Source organism: Peromyscus leucopus, chromosome X, assembly GCF_004664715.2.
Source record: "Peromyscus leucopus breed LL Stock chromosome X, UCI_PerLeu_2.1, whole genome shotgun sequence".
Classification (NCBI taxonomy): domain Eukaryota; kingdom Metazoa; phylum Chordata; class Mammalia; order Rodentia; family Cricetidae; genus Peromyscus; species Peromyscus leucopus.
The window spans coordinates 66,953,477-66,969,681 of NC_051083.1; positions in this window are offsets into that span (position 1 = coordinate 66,953,477).

Sequence of the window (16,205 nt, forward strand, 5' to 3'; positions counted from 1 at the left end):
CAACATGAAGTGAATAAAAGATTCAGGAGTACTCGGTCCTATATCACACCCCTCCACACAAGGCTTAGTGATCATCTTAGAAGAAGGGACAGAATGATTGTAAGAGCCAGAGACAGTGGATGACTTTAGGGTAACAGTGTTTTCCAGACCCCAAAGGGAAGTTTTACATATGAACTCAACATGATTGTGACAGCATTCAGGAGGCTTAGGAAAGCTCAAATGAGATAATACGCAAACATGGAGAGTTGGCACAAAGTCCTTCTGCCAGCTGAGGAGCACTGGCATTTGATAGTTGTTAGGAGAGAAAGAGAGCTGGTTTCGTTAGTGGTGTGACTCCTGGGCAGGCTGCACGCCCAAGAGAAGTTGGATGACACAAATTGGACTTGGAGCAGGTAAGGAAGCAAGGATGGGGAGGGTGGATCTGGAGGAGAGGAGTGATCATGAGCAAAATTAATTCTCAAAGAATTAATAAAATATTATTTTAAAAGGAAATAAATAAAAAGTGAAGAGTGTATCCATGAGCATATACTATCAAATAAACTTGACCTCTTCCCATTCTGGTACAGAAAATAATAAAAACGTGTGTGAAATTAACGTCTCTTCAATTGTTCCAGAAGTCATCCCTCCTACTATGCAAACAAGCCCTTGGTAATTGTGTTATACTAGAAGGATTTGAGATAAGACAAGTCTTTAATTTAATGTATTTAAACTTTGGAGGCTACTCTTGTAGACTACAAAGCTTTGGGATGTAGCTTTTATCCTTTGAAGCTGTCTGCCTAATATAAGATTTCACCTCGGGGGTTAATAATCCATGTATGAACTGATATTATTCATAGTATTTACTTAAATCCTTTTAGGTTTGTTTTCTCATCTTTGAAAAGAGATACACATTGTACCTATACTATACACACATTGAATGGTCAAATAGAACACTGTAGAAAACTCACACAGCATGGTATCTAGAGTGTTGTAAGAAGGAGAGATCTAATTGTCTTAAGTGATATCATTTGATTGAGGATCAGGGTTAAAAAGGTTTCCTAGTCTCTTCTTCACAGATTAAAACATCTGAACTTTTGTAAATACTATCTCATTCTCCAAAATGCAAATATCCAAAACGAACTTATCTATAGAACTATAAATGGGGTTCTGTATAACCCCATTTATAACTGCATTCCTAGTTACCTGATTTTAAAAATACAATAAAAAAGATAAGGAGGAGTATCAAGTGAAAGGGACAGAAAAAGAAGTTTTTTATCAACTGTGGAAGAGCTTGTTGGGCTGGCTTGGATGATTGGTGGTAACACAATTCCTATAAAGAACTATTCAGCAGTAGACAATGCAGGGATATTGGGATCTGTGACATGGAAGCCTCTCCCTGTCAACATAATTTTATAGCTGCCCCGCAAAAAAATAGGCAAAAAACTCCTTGTATCAGCTTAATGAGTATATGCTGCAAACACTTGCACATAGATGTCCAGCTGTCCTGGATGTAACTGACTAAACATTGAATATCATTTAAAGATGGGTAGATTTCCTCTGGTTTAGAGAATTTCCTCATAACTTTCCTTTGTTAGAAGAGAGGGACAGCCTTGGCTTAAGTACCACCTACTTAGATGATGTCTGCCTAATCACATGCAAATGAAAATCAAATAAACTCCACCCTCACACAAGGCATCAACAGGGGGTCAATTTCCAGCCTGGAAATAATAACCTAACAAGTGTGCTCTCCCCTGGGGTGATAGTCACCGGCTGCAGCATGCACATTTTGCCCCTCTCCAGATGGTGTGTGTTTGGAGCTGCTCTTGGGAGGTCATTAACCTACAGAGGGGACATTTGGTGCCTTTTGCTGTTTTACTTAAGAAAGAGCAGAGATGAGTTTTAAGGTGAGAGCTTCAATACAGATACAATGGCCGGTGACATGCGTTGCCTGTTTGGCTTTCTAAACTGGATATGAGTATAACAGACTTCCCCCAACTCTCTAAATATAGTAATCCAAATGAAAATGAAGGCTCAAGACCTAAAGGTGCCATTTTTTATGAATTCATCCGGATTAAAGGTGGTAACTTTATAGTGATGATGATTATGCTAAAGTGGGGAAGAGTAACATACATTCATTCTTGAAAAAGTCATTTAATTACCTAATCTATATATTCACTTTACAGGAGTATTTTACAGAAACTCCTTGCTTAAGGCAGACAAAACAACTCTAGGACCTGTGAGGTAAATTGAACAAACTATGTTCTATTTTTAAGACTATCAATCTAAGGTTTAGGGAAATTAAATGACATATCCAAAATGTATGGTTAAGACAGAACTAGAATCACAGCATACCAATTCCTGTCTATTTTAAACTTTCAGCTATGAACAAACTCTTCATCTTTTTAAGCAGAACTAATGGAAGAGATATTCCACTCTTTGAACTTAGCATCACCCCCCCACACACTTATAAGAGCCCAAATTTGCTCTTTCAGTCTCACTTTGTCTATTTTCAGACCTTGATGTTTCTAATCTGTAGCTTTGATTTTGCATAAAGGGTTAATGAGGCAGTAAAAACTCAAGTGTTCTCAGTACAAATACAAAATGTTAATTTAAATCTGAAAACCTAGGGAAAGGTCCAAAATGTATTTTTTTTTTGAAGAACAGATTAAAGGGGAATCAAAAGGATATTGATAACTATTATAAAAATAAGAAAATTGAAAAAGTAATAAATCACTTAATTTGCCTATGAGCCATCTAAGTAACATATCTAAACTTCTTTCTGCTAAAACTTCATGGAAAAATCCTTTACTACTACTTGGTTGCTCATGTACACACACACACAGAGAGAGAGAGAGAGAGAGAGAGAGAGAGAGAGAGAGAGAGAGAGAGAGAGAGAGAGAGACTTACTCCATCAATCTTCTCCATCAGCAGATTTTATATAGTCTACCCAGTAACTCAGGCCAAACAACTAAGACTTATACCTCATTCATTTTCTCATACCGACATTCAATCCATCATCAAGACCTATTGTGGCTGTATATACAAAATGTAACCAGAATCCAATAATTTCTTATCACCATAATAGCTACCTCACCTACCTGAAAATTTTCCACCTTTCTCTTATTAACTTTATCCACACATAGCAATGCAAATCATACATGCCACTTAAAGCCTTCCACTATACTCTGCATACTCACTAGACTCACAAAATCTAGCTCTTTGCCTACCATTCACAATTCCATGTCATATAATGCCCCCACATGCTCAACATTCTTCAGTTATACTGAAATTCCTTTTCCCCCTTAAATGTAACCTTTGTATCTGTTATTCCCTCTTACATATCCCTAATTTATACATTTACAAGCTTAGTTTCTTATTTAAATCAGCTCTAAAGCCATTCACTCTGAAATCTGTGCACTAATCTCCTCAGTGATTATTTCCTCCCTACTCTCTTTTCTATTATTGTCCATTGTATTACTTCGTTTTATTGATATCATAATACTTAATAGTCATCTTATTTCTTGTTTCACTTATCTATTTTGTCTCTTTTTCTAAAATGTAAGCCATGTTACAGCAGAGACCTCGTCTTGTCAAATCAATGCTATGTTCTTGAAATATCAAAAATATTTGAATATGTCCACTGTAAAGTCACAGTATACATTAATTGAAAGAACAAATGAATGAACAAATTATAGCTTGAAGAATGACCTTTAATTATCTGTTGAAGGCAGCAGTAATATCTTGGATGACTGTAGCTGACTAAGCTACATATTACACAAAGATATTCAGATACTCCTCTTTTAATGTGGAGAAAAATTTATGAAGGATTATCAACATGTTGGTTAGCTTGTCCAGGCATTCTCTTCTTTAGAACAAAATGGAAAGACAATGAAATAGTCTCTTTGTTTAGATACAGCCTTTCTTAAATTTCTTGCAAACATAGATTTTTAAAAATCCATATATATTCCTTTGCCACAAAATATAGTATGATTTATTAGTAAAGAGCTAGTAAACTAATATTTATTAAATTCCTGAGACTATACTCTAGGTATCTTGATTAATTTTTTTCATATGAATTAAGTGTTGCTTTGGATGGATCATTGTCTATATTTAAAAATATTTAGAAATAACTATTATAAGTTCTGGTGAATTAACTTTTAGTAATTAGGCTGAATATTGTGGAATGGATCCTTTTAGTGGTGCTGAATGTAGCAATTGGTAAGATAGAGGTGTCTGTTTAGATGGTGTCCTCACAATTGTTCTCATGAACCAATTATATTAGTATGACCATAATATTTATAGCAAAGACTAAGCTAATTTAATTAATGGCATTATGAAAACATGATTCTTAGAGGCAAGGGAGTTGAGCTTAGTAGGATAATCTAATCACCCTAAGCCAAAACAGATAACAGTGTCGATTGAATTAGAAAGTAAAGAAGACATCAGTACCAAAATCTATACCGATGTAATGAATCCAATAGTTTCGTCACCTGAGTACTCATGCCTACAGCACTTGCAAATAGTGTGGCCGGTAAAAGCCAAGGAAATTGAGGGATGTTACCTTAAACATCAACGCTTTCATTTTAAGTAGCTTCTGGGACTCAATAAGCAGAAGTCACTGGGGCCTGGATGAGTACTTCAAAGAACAGAGGAAGATGTGGTTCTTAAAAATGACTGATTAAAATAATCTCCACCTGTGGATTGGAAACAGTAAAATAAGAACTAAGAGGGGATGCATAGCTAGTGGCCAATAACTAAAAAATCTTTTTTTCTGTTTTCTTCTTGTTTCATTAATTCAGAAGATATTTATTGAAAACCTAGTATAAACCAAGCAAAGTGATTGATTCTTGGGTTGTTTCTATATTATGAGGGGACAGGTGACCAGCAAACAATAGCAAATAAATAAATGAAAGATTAATAATAATACAAGAAAAATTAATAAGACATATTGAGGGAAACCTAAGGAAAAGAAATTTTTCAGCCTCTTCTGTCCTTGGATAAATTGAGAGAAATCAGTATCTGCTCTGTCATGGTATATGAAATACCACTAGAGATTTGTGGGGATATCTTAGAACATTTATCACTGCTTCAAATTTTTTCATTAAAAGAAAAATAGAAACCAGGAACAGTGATATGTGCCTGTATCTAGAATTCTGGAAGCTAAAATCCAGAAAGATCCTGAGTTCAAGGCCAACCATGGCTATATAATAGTAACTTGTCTCAAAACAATAAAATACCCATGGAAAGAGACATATAAGCTACATCACTTCCTTGTTTTGTTTCCACTACCAGACCAGTGGTAAAGCCAAAACACCAGGACGATAGGGAAAGAAGAACCAGCTACTCTGGTCATGTGTTTCTGGTTCATGGTGTTGAGGATTGAACCCCAAGTCTGGCTGTAGTTGCTCTACTCCCCAGTTTCTTCAAATCCCTGAGACGATAAGCATCTAATTTTTATTTACCCAATGTTCTTTCAGAAAAGAAAAACATTTATCCACTTGGTTATAAGGTACATTAAATTTGCCCAAGTTTAGTGAGAGGTCTCAAGAATATGGGCTCAATTTAGCCCTCTCATAAATAACCAAATTATTTCTTGAATAAGTTCATGCTTTGTCTTTGACACAAATTCCTCGTACTTCTTACAAGACCTGCCCTTAACATGAACTCAGTTCAATCATACATGGCTCCAGGCATAATTTATTGTTAACTTCGTTTGTGTGTGGTTTTCTACATAAAGGCAGTAATAGTAAGGGAGTCTTATCATTAGGGTATACAGTTCCTGATCAGTGAGCCCTTCCTGAGCTGTTCTTTTGTTTGATCTCCAACTGTATTGTTTTTTTTTTACTTCAACTGCTATTGTGGTCAGAGTATTCTACAGTTCTTTGGGGGATTCTTCTTAGTTTTATTTATTTTTTTAATAAGTCTTCATGGATTTGAGCACTCTTGTAAATGTATGAGTTCCATTCCTGTTTTTATGTTTTACTTCTACAATCTTACGTTGATATCTTTCACTTCTCTAGCACAATAGACTTTTCTTTTGATAAACACAATCCATTCAAGATTCCTTCATCTTTAAATGCCTTTATTCATAAAAAGTAGGTTTGTTTTGTGCATATAACCTTCTTGGTACAATATGACACTAAGTGTTGCGAAATAGATCCAGAATGAATTTCGTTCACAAAGTACCCAGCGGATAGCCTATTTGAGTTGTGCGATATCTTTTGGAAACAAGATTTTCTTTTGAAAGGAAAAAAAAATAGCCATAGAAAACCAAAATGACTGGGAAAGAGGTACAAACTAGGATTGAGGTTATAACAATGGCTGTTTCCCCCGTCCTTGATTCTGCTTTGGAGAGGTCTTTTCCTCTCAAGGGAACATTTAGTGCTGGTTTCCAAAAAAAAAAAAAAAAAAAAAGTCTCTGCAGATGAACACATTACATTGTCTCATAAAAATGTAAAAATTACCTCACAAATTTTCAGTGTTTTTCCCAGAGCTTCCTGGACTCTCAAAGATAAAATAAGCAAAAGAGATAACGTACAGTGAGCACTGGCACACAGGAGTTGCTCAATTGTTTTAATTCTCTTCAAAACTGGGGTCAATTTGTAGTAAGGGACTACAAATTAACGCCCCTTCTGTTTTCTTTAGAACAACAATTCTTGAGGTGTGGTCCCTGAGCCAGAAACATCAAAACTATTTTGAGAGCTTGTTAGAAAGCTAGAATTTCAGGTCCCACCACAAATGGGAAGAAATGAGTACTCTGCAGATGGACAGCAACTTCAGATGCTTCTGGCAGTTTAGATCTGAGCCACATTGATAGAATTCCACAGTTTCCTTCCTCCTTAAAATGCTTATTTTCCTGTATGCTTTAATGCATAACCTATTTTAAATTTCTTGGAAAAAGGGCAGCATATAAAGCAATCTACAATATGTTTTAAATGGGCTAAATAACTTGCTATGGAGAAGGTTAAATTTGGAACAAAACTAATTTTAAAGTGTCTCGAATGCACTCAAACTCTCCCATCTACTATAAATTCCGCTTTAGAAAATGTAGTTCGTTTGTCTGTTTACCACTTAGCATAGTCTGAGAGCTCGTGATGTTAATTAAGAGTAGACTCAGTGAAACTGTGAAGTTGTGAGTCAGACATGCTTGTTGTTTCATTCTGACCAATATTCCATTTCATAATTCTATTTTCTATGCTTATTCTTGCCGAGTCTTCTACCCTGTCTCCTTTAAAATGTCCCTGTGCTCCACTAAAGTGATAATTAGTGTACCTAAACACCTCTGCATGTCTTGAGGAACATTTGATTATAGCAGCCATCTCTGTATAAACTACTCTTGGCTATTGGGCTTCTGGGGCTTGCATACTGATCTGTTTTCTAAGAACACTTGCCCCAGCCACCTGCAATAAGAGCACACATTCCTCAGGCCCCTGGCAGTTCCAGGTGGAAAGGTCCTTAAATTGGAAATCCCCCTGGAAGGGTGTAGGCCTGTCAGGTTTGTTATGCCCTTATAAGGCCTGCTGAAAATCTGCTAACAAATTAATGGTCCAAAGGTTAAGTGACAGTTTGACAAACATGTGTCCAGGAGGGAAGGCACATGCCAGAAGGGTGCCCTTGTGACACTCTGCCTGTGGGGGGCAGTTGAGGAAGCATCAAGTTGCAAGCTTTGGGGCTAGTTTAAGTAACACAAAAGAAAACAGTGTAACATGTGGCAGACTCAGGCCAGCAGAGAGGCAAACAGGGAATAAAACGGCTGTGTGAAGCAAGTGGAAATTCCTCCTTGCACAGATCTCACTACTGTTACAATAATAAACAATTATATCCCTTTTGCTTGGTGCCCAAGTAGGAATGGTAGAGGAAGCCACTGCCGTGTCTGATATCCAGTTACATCAAGTTCTGCTTCAGCCATTTAACACAGCCAAAGTAGGGTTACAATGGAAATAGGCAGAGTTAATGATGCTCTATAATATCCTTGTCGGTTATCTGACTGAGTATCTTTCCTTGTGGAGATTTTCCCATTGAGTTTTATGTAGGATCAATAATGGCATATGGTCATATGAAAATCATTTTAGTATAGTCAGAAAGATCTCCATTTTAAAGGTATGTGTACATATGAAACCTTAACTTTTACTGAACAATCATTGTGGAGCCTAAACTTATATCTTACATAATCTTCTGAAAAGATCCTGTGAAAAAGGTATACTACAAACAAGAAAACCAAAGCCTAAAGGACACACAGTAAGAGATATTGCTAGAATTTGAGCCATGCTGCCCCAACACAAAATTCCATTTAATACAACATAACACAAAATTGAAGACATTCAAGAGATTTTAAAGTATGTTTTATTACAAATTTAATCTTCTCTGAAGCAAGCTGTTTAGCTCATTTAAAACATAATATTCTTTTGAGCTTTATACTGCAAAAACAGTTTCCTTTACATCACTGGCATGATTTTGTCATATGTAAAACAGTATGTATCCATTTATTCTTATCTCCTTAGTAGCTGGCTGAAGGCACAATTAATACTTAGTTTGGGTAACACCTTTTTAATCAGCTCCCAATTGCCACTGTGCTCTTTTCTATTCTGTATTACACTGCCCTTGAACTTTACTAATTGTATTGCATTTCCATCTTTTTACTGTAAGCTGTTAAAAAACGTTGTGGAGAGTATGCCACTTGTTTACCTCTTCATTTTTCTACCAATAACGTGGGAGTTTAGCATCATTAAACTAATGTAAACAGTATCTTCTAATGGTGAAGGCTTCAGATTTTCCCTGGTATTCCACTGCAGATAATATACAGAAGTCTCTACTCCTACTTTGTGTTTTTATTTTCTATAAATTAATACAAATTCATGATTTGACATGTTTTAATTTGGGGAAGTTTATAAAGTAAAAAGTAAAACTACCTTTTCTATCATTGATTCTTTAGCCCTACCCTTGACAAATAGGTACTATATCTTCTTGTATATACTTTAAGAAAGTTCTATGTCCAAATATGTAAATAAATATATTATTAACTGAATTATCTCTTTTTGCAATAGCAACATATCACACATGTGCTATCACAGTTTCAGTAAGTCAGGGGTCAAGTCACGGCTTAGCTAAAGCCTCTGTTTTGGTAACTCACAAAGTTGTAAATTAGGCATTAGCTGAGGCTGATGCAAAACTATTCAAGTTTCTACTGAGGATGGATGTTACTTTGAGTTCACATGGGCTCTTTGAGGCATTCGGTTATTTGTGGACTGTTGAGCTGACGCCTTCCGGGGTGTGTTGTTAGAGAAAGGCTTCTAACAGTTCATTATTACGTATGTCTCCCAACATGTCTGCTTGCTTTTTCAAAATCAGCAAAGGAAAGAGTGTCTCCTCACAAAATGTAATATAAACATATATTATATCATGATGGATGTTGCCCGAATTTCTAAAGGTCTTGTGATAAAAAAAAAACAAAAAAAAAAACTGGAGCCAGATATCAGATATTGAGGTAAGTGATGAAAGATCAGAGAGACAAAGGAACAAGCCACAGCCACCTCTTTCCTCTAGGACTCCTCAGCCTGAGAAGCTTCAGTTCCTGTCTCCTCACACCTTATATACCTTTTTCTGCCCAGCCTATCACTTCCTTCTTAGTGCTGGGATTAAAGTTGTGTGAATCCCAAGTACTGAGATTAAAGGTGTGTGCCACCACTGCCTGGCTCTGTTTCTCTCCTAGACTGAATCAATCTCATGTAGTTCAGCACGGCTTTGAACTCACAGAGGTCTAGGCAGATCTCTGCCTCCCAAGTGCTAGGATGAAAGGTGTGTGCCACCACTCCCTGGCCTCTATGTTTAATCTAGTGGCTTGTTCTGGTCTCTGATCTTCAGGCAAATTTTATTAGGGTACATAATATATCACCACAGATGTACACATTATCATGTGTACTTCATATCTTTTCAGCATATGTTCCTTGCAAGCAAACTGCAATTCTTACCTACACCGAAGGAAATTGTGGTACACAAAATCTTGACTACCAGGAGGCAGGATCATAATGGCTACCTTAGAATCTGTCTTCCACAATGACTTTTCAAAAGCAAAAAGCAAATTCTGGCTTCCATTCTACTCTGTACCTCTTTTGTTTTATAGGGCATCTTCTATATCTTCTCAAAGTAATACACAGAACTGTATTTCATACCTTTTAACAGTGTCCACAGTATAAATGCGTTTCAGTATATTTAACTCATGGTCCCTTATTAGCAGTTAATGATTACACATTTTTTTATCATTAGTCTTGTAAAATAGGCATGTTTGAATATATATCATTGAGCACTTCTGTAAGCCTGTATATAGATAAAATTTGCTTAGAATTGGAGAGATGGCTCAGTAGTTAAGAGCACTTGCTCTTTTAGAGGTTCCAAGCTCAGTTCCTAAGCACCCAAATCAGGGGACTCACAACCAACTGTCACTCCAGCTCCAGAGGATCCAATGCCTTCCTCTGGCCTCTATGAGCACCCACACCCATATTCACAATATTCACATAATAAATAATAAAACAATACTTAAAAATTTGCTGCAACATCTGTTGTTTTGTGGTACTTGGTTCTGAACCCAGAGCCTTGGGCATAGTAGACAAGCATTTTACCAGCTGAGCTCTATCTTCTTTTTAAAACTATACACTTTCACTTCAATATTTTTGATGACTTAGTGAGAGGATGTGGTGGCAAATTAAGCATTTTAATGGTCACAAATCTGATAGAATACAGAATATTTTATTTGGATTCATTTAAAGAAAGAATATGCTTATGTTTATTGGAAGTTTACACTTACCTTTGCATTAACTTTGACTAGCTTTTCTAATGGTTTCTTCTGGTTTTTCCTTTGGCTTTATAGGAGTGGTTGAGTCAGAGAATTTCATCCACCTGGAATTCATATTGAAGTGTGATCATCAATGTGATAAAATTAAGAGGTGGGACCTTTGGGAAGCAATTAGATAATGAGTGTGAAGTTCTCATGAATGAGCTTAGTGCCCTTACAAATAAGACCCAAGGGAGTTTATTGTCCCATTCTACAACGTGAAAACACGGTGAAAAGATGCAATTAATAAATCAGGGAGTAGATCCTCATTAGACACCAACTCTACTGATATCATAATTCTTGGAATTTTCAGAGTACAGTTCTGTGAGAAATAAACTTCTGTTCCTAATCTAGTCTTCATGTGGTATCTTATTATATCAGCCAGAAAGGACTAAAACAAAGTATTTTTATAAGTTAAAAATATTATACTTTTAGTATATCAATTGCACTTCTTGTAATTTTATATTTACTCCAAGAACATGTTTTGTTTGTCAATTTTTTATGTGCAAGGCTTTGCTTTTAAATGTTAGATTTTATCTATTTTAGTAACATATTCCTATTCTGTTGCTGATCCTTCTCCCCACTGTATAAAAAACTGTTTTAAAAGTGATACAATCCTAACACTGTTTGATATTTTGTCTTATAGCCTTCATCTATTCATTCATTATTTTCACATAAAATTAGAAAATCAGCCTTTGTTGCTCAAATGTCCACCTAATCATATTAATTTGATAATCTTAATTCACTCTACCAATTTGAAATATTTTCTGCATTATTTCTTTGTTGTTTTGTGTTGCTAAAATATCACTGAAGCTTATTGCATAAAGAAGTTATTTTCCTTTTAATCGCCCTAGCTGTAGAATCTAAAGCGAGTGTCAGTATTTTAGTGAGGGCTCCCTGTCTGCATGAAAATTGCACAGAAGGGCAAGGGGACTGTCCACCTGCACAAGGGGGCATGTATTTTAGCAAACAAGCAAAAAAGTAGGACTTGCATTGTTCTTATGTATCAACCTACTATTATAATTAGTAGTATAATTACTATAATTAGTATGATTACATATAATTATATTATGTATCAACCTAATATATAATTAGTTATATTCATAATATTCAATATATTTTCAAATTTCTAACATTAATCTTCTCTTGCCATCCTAGAATTAAATTGCATTTGGCTAGAAGGTATTATAAAAAAAAAAAAACAAGGGTGCTATTTCCTAAGTGCTTTTAAATTATTCAAACTTGGTAGGTAGAAACCTAAGTTAATATAGATGAGTTAAAGATACACAAAATGATGTAAAAATAAAATATCATTTAGATACTGAAAATTATTCCACTTACCATTCTACAGAGTTATGCATAATAGAATTTCATACTTGAGACAAAATATTAATTAATGTAACATGCTCCTTTAGTGAGTGACAAATTCCCTGTTCTGATTTCAGTGTATTCAGTGTTTCTCTATTGTTTCAATTATTTATCTTATAACAGGTTTCCTTTAACCAAACCAACAACCTTATCTGTTGTGTGTTGTGGTATTGTGTTCCCCAAAATATTGTGTACCCTAATAAACTTATATGGGGTCAGAGAACAGAACAGCCATTAGATACAGAGGCTAGAAAATGGTGGCACTCATGCCTTTAATCCTAGCATTCCAGAGGCAGAAATCCATCTGGATCTCTGTGAGTTCAAGGCCACAATGAAAACAGCCAGGCATGGTGACCCAAGCCTTTAATCCCAGGAAGTGATGGCAGAAAGCAGAAAGGTATTTAAGGTGTCAGGACCAGGAACTAGAGCTGGTTAAGCTTTTAGGCTTTGGAGCAGCACAGTTCAGCTGAGATTCATTCTGGATGAGGATTCAGAAGCTTCCAATCTGAGGAAACAAGACCAGCTGAGGAATTGGCAAGGTGAGGTGGCTGTGGCTTGTTCTGCTTCTCTGATCTTCCAGCATTCACCCCAATACCTAGATCCAGGTTTGTTTTTAATAATAAGACCATTTAAGATTCATGCTACAGTTGTGTAGCCAAAGGTGCCAAGACATGGAACCTAAAACCTGAGAAAGCTTAAAAAAAATCTAAAATGAAGCTAAAAACAGCTTCCTAGTTGTGTCTCTCAGACCAGCTGTGAGCTACAGTATGGCGGGTTCACAGTGGCATGTTGGCTAGAGTGCAGCATGGTGGATTTCCGCCAAGGTACACAATGGCATCTCCAAGCCACACAGCGCACTGCATTGCGACAGATATAGCTTTTGCTAGTACAGAAAAAAAAGAGGTTTCTGGGCTATACACTGCTGGATGGAAGCATAGACCCACTACTTCCCATAGTTGGTGGTGAGCCTGGTTCCCAGAGCTGGCGGTTCTGCCAATTTGGGAGGCTGAGGTAGGCGGAGCCAGCAGCCAAAGCTGCCATTTCAGTCCTAGCCACTGCAGTTTAAAGCAATAGATTCACAATAAGGCAGATTCAGATGAAATAAACCACTAAATGTTTTACAATGTGTGTAAAAATGTATGTAGGCTTGAAAGAAAGAAGAAAAGGAGAATATTTAAATAAAGAAATAGAAAGTTTTAAAGAATAATGTCTTTAAAGAGAAAGTAAAGGTAATATAAAAATAAGCCATGTAAAGGTGGATATTATACAGAGAATCTGGATTGTGTTGTCTTTGGGATTTTTAACTGCAGAGAGACATTTGATTGTAAAGGCTGCTCAGTTAAACCAATATGTATATTTTAAAGGTATCTTGATTTCAAAATTTGGATCTAAGGATATGTTGCTTTGGAAAAGAGGCTCTGCTTTTATGTCAACAGAAAGCAAGAGGCTATGGATTTGTTCCAGGTTAAGATGGATCAGATTTGACCAGCCAAGACCCCCTAAAAGGTCTCTGATGACACCATGGCCCAGACAATCCAACATCCAGAACAGCTTCAAGGCAACTGGCTCAGACAATGCAGCCTCACAGACTATTACAGTCAGGACTTGACCATAATTCTTAATTTTCTCAGGATCCTCATAAGAATACAGCACCCTTTATCAGCAGGAAGTAGCCTAGAAAACTACGCCCATATTCCAAAAAATGGATTATGGATGTTTGTCTTTGTTTAGGTTGTTGGTTAAAAATTATTATTGGTCATAGTCAATATCTTTCTAAACGAAGAAAAGGGGGATATGATATAGAAATATAGGATACAGATATGATAGGATAAGAAGACTAGATAATTATAATTATGGTTTTCCTTGGTTATGAAAAGAGATAAGGTAGATATGAAACTTTAGATTCACAAATATAGGATAGATAGAATATTTTCTTTAATTTTAGAAAATACAAATAGATTAGATATTGTAACTATAATTCTTGCTTGATAACTGGTTTGTTATATGTAATTTTAATAGGCTAAAGTTAAAACCTACCTTTTGTTTAGACAGAAAAGGGGAAGTGATGGGGAAATGTCTTTCTGTACACTGTGAATATGTGTTGCTCTGATTGGCTGATAAATAAAGCTGTTTGGCCTATGGCAAGGCAGCTTAGAGGCAGGCAGGAAATCCAAAGAGAGAGACAAGAAGAAGGTGGGGAGAGATGCAATTGAGCCGCCCAAGGAACAACATGTAATGGGATGCAGGTAAAGCTATGGAACATGTGGGGATTCATAGATTAATAGTTATGGGTTAATTTAAGATATAAGAGCTAGCTAGCAAAAGGCTTGAGCCATGGCCATGCAGTTATAATTAATATAAGCCTCTGTGTGTTTACTTGGGTCTGAGTGGCTGTGGACTGGGTAGGACATAGGAAAACCTTCAGTTACAGAATTGTTCAAGGCTGAAGGGATAATTGTATATTTAATGCATTTATATATGTGTATCAGTACATACACATAAATATGACAAGCCATATATATATATATATATACACACGCAATGCTTTCTCAACACTACAAATAATTTTAAATTGTGCATTTCAAATAACTAAATGCAGATTTTAAATATTTTACTAGAAAAATGTTTGTGTGAATACAGATTAATTACATAACTTGACTTACCTACTGTAATGTAAGTACACATAAAAATAATAGTTCCCCCATAATATATAATTATATTATTATATTCAACATATATTTATTGTGAAGTATAAAACTTAAAATTGAAAGCACATACTTGAAAGTTCATATACACAAATGTTAATTGTAGCATTATTCATGAAAAGCAAAGATTGAAGTCAAAATATAACTCAAAACTGGATGATTAAACAAAATGTGATATAGATATGTGAATATTATTCAGACACAAAAAGGAATGAGCTACTGATACATGGAATATTGTAAATTAGCCCGTTTGCACATTATGGCTAGTAAATGAAAGAATAATAAAATAGGACATGTTATGTTATTCCATTTGTAGGAAATGTCCAGAATAGGTAAATCCATGATGGAAGAAAGAATAATGGTTTCCAGAACCTGAAGAAAGGGAAGGAATTGTAGTTGATGGGGAAGGGGTTTCCTTCTGGTGTGCTAAAAATAGACTTAAAAGTGATGGTTGCAGCCTTTAATCCCAGCACTCAGGAGGCAGAGGCAGGTGGATCTCTGTGAGTTTGAGGCCAGCCTGGGCTACCAAGTGAGTTCCAGGAAAGGCTCAAAGCTACATAGAAAAACCCTGTCTCGAAAAACCAAAAAAAAAAGTGATGGTTGCACAACTCTTTGGAAGTAGTAATCACTATTTAATTGTACACTTAAAATGGCTAATTTTGTTATTGAATTTCACCTTAATAAAAATGTATATTGAAATGTTAAAAAGGAATTTAAATTATGTTCATTTCCTTTGTTTGTTGACTTCAGAATCAATCTCTGGTTTCATTATTTGTCTAGATTATTTAGCTACTAATTGTTTTAATTTAAACTTTTAAGTTTTTTAGACTTTGAGATTATGATATAATTAGATTGTTTCTTCCCTTCAAACCTTTATACCTCCTCTTGCTTTCTTTCAAAATTATAACCTCTTTTCCTTTGTTCTTACATGTTTTGAATTCATATTTTTAAGTGAATCTTACCTAAACAGCTTTATATTATTGTCCAATTTTAATCTCAGATTAGCACTCTAAAAATAGTTTAGTATATGTTCCCTATTTCATAGAACTTTGTATATGCTTGTTTTGTAAGTGAACATCTAGACTTATGGCTAAACGTAGAGACTACCTGTGTTCCATTAAATCATGTGACACCCAAGCATGTACTGGCAGCCTTAAGTAGACACAATAGGTTAAAATAAAAAGACATTCGAAATTAGGAGGGAGTAGTGGTGGGGGGATAAGGGAGGAGCTGAACAGTGGAAATGAAAGTGTACTTGATTAGAACCTATGATATGCATATGTGCAATGCTCAAACAAAAAATTAAAATATCAACATAATAAAAA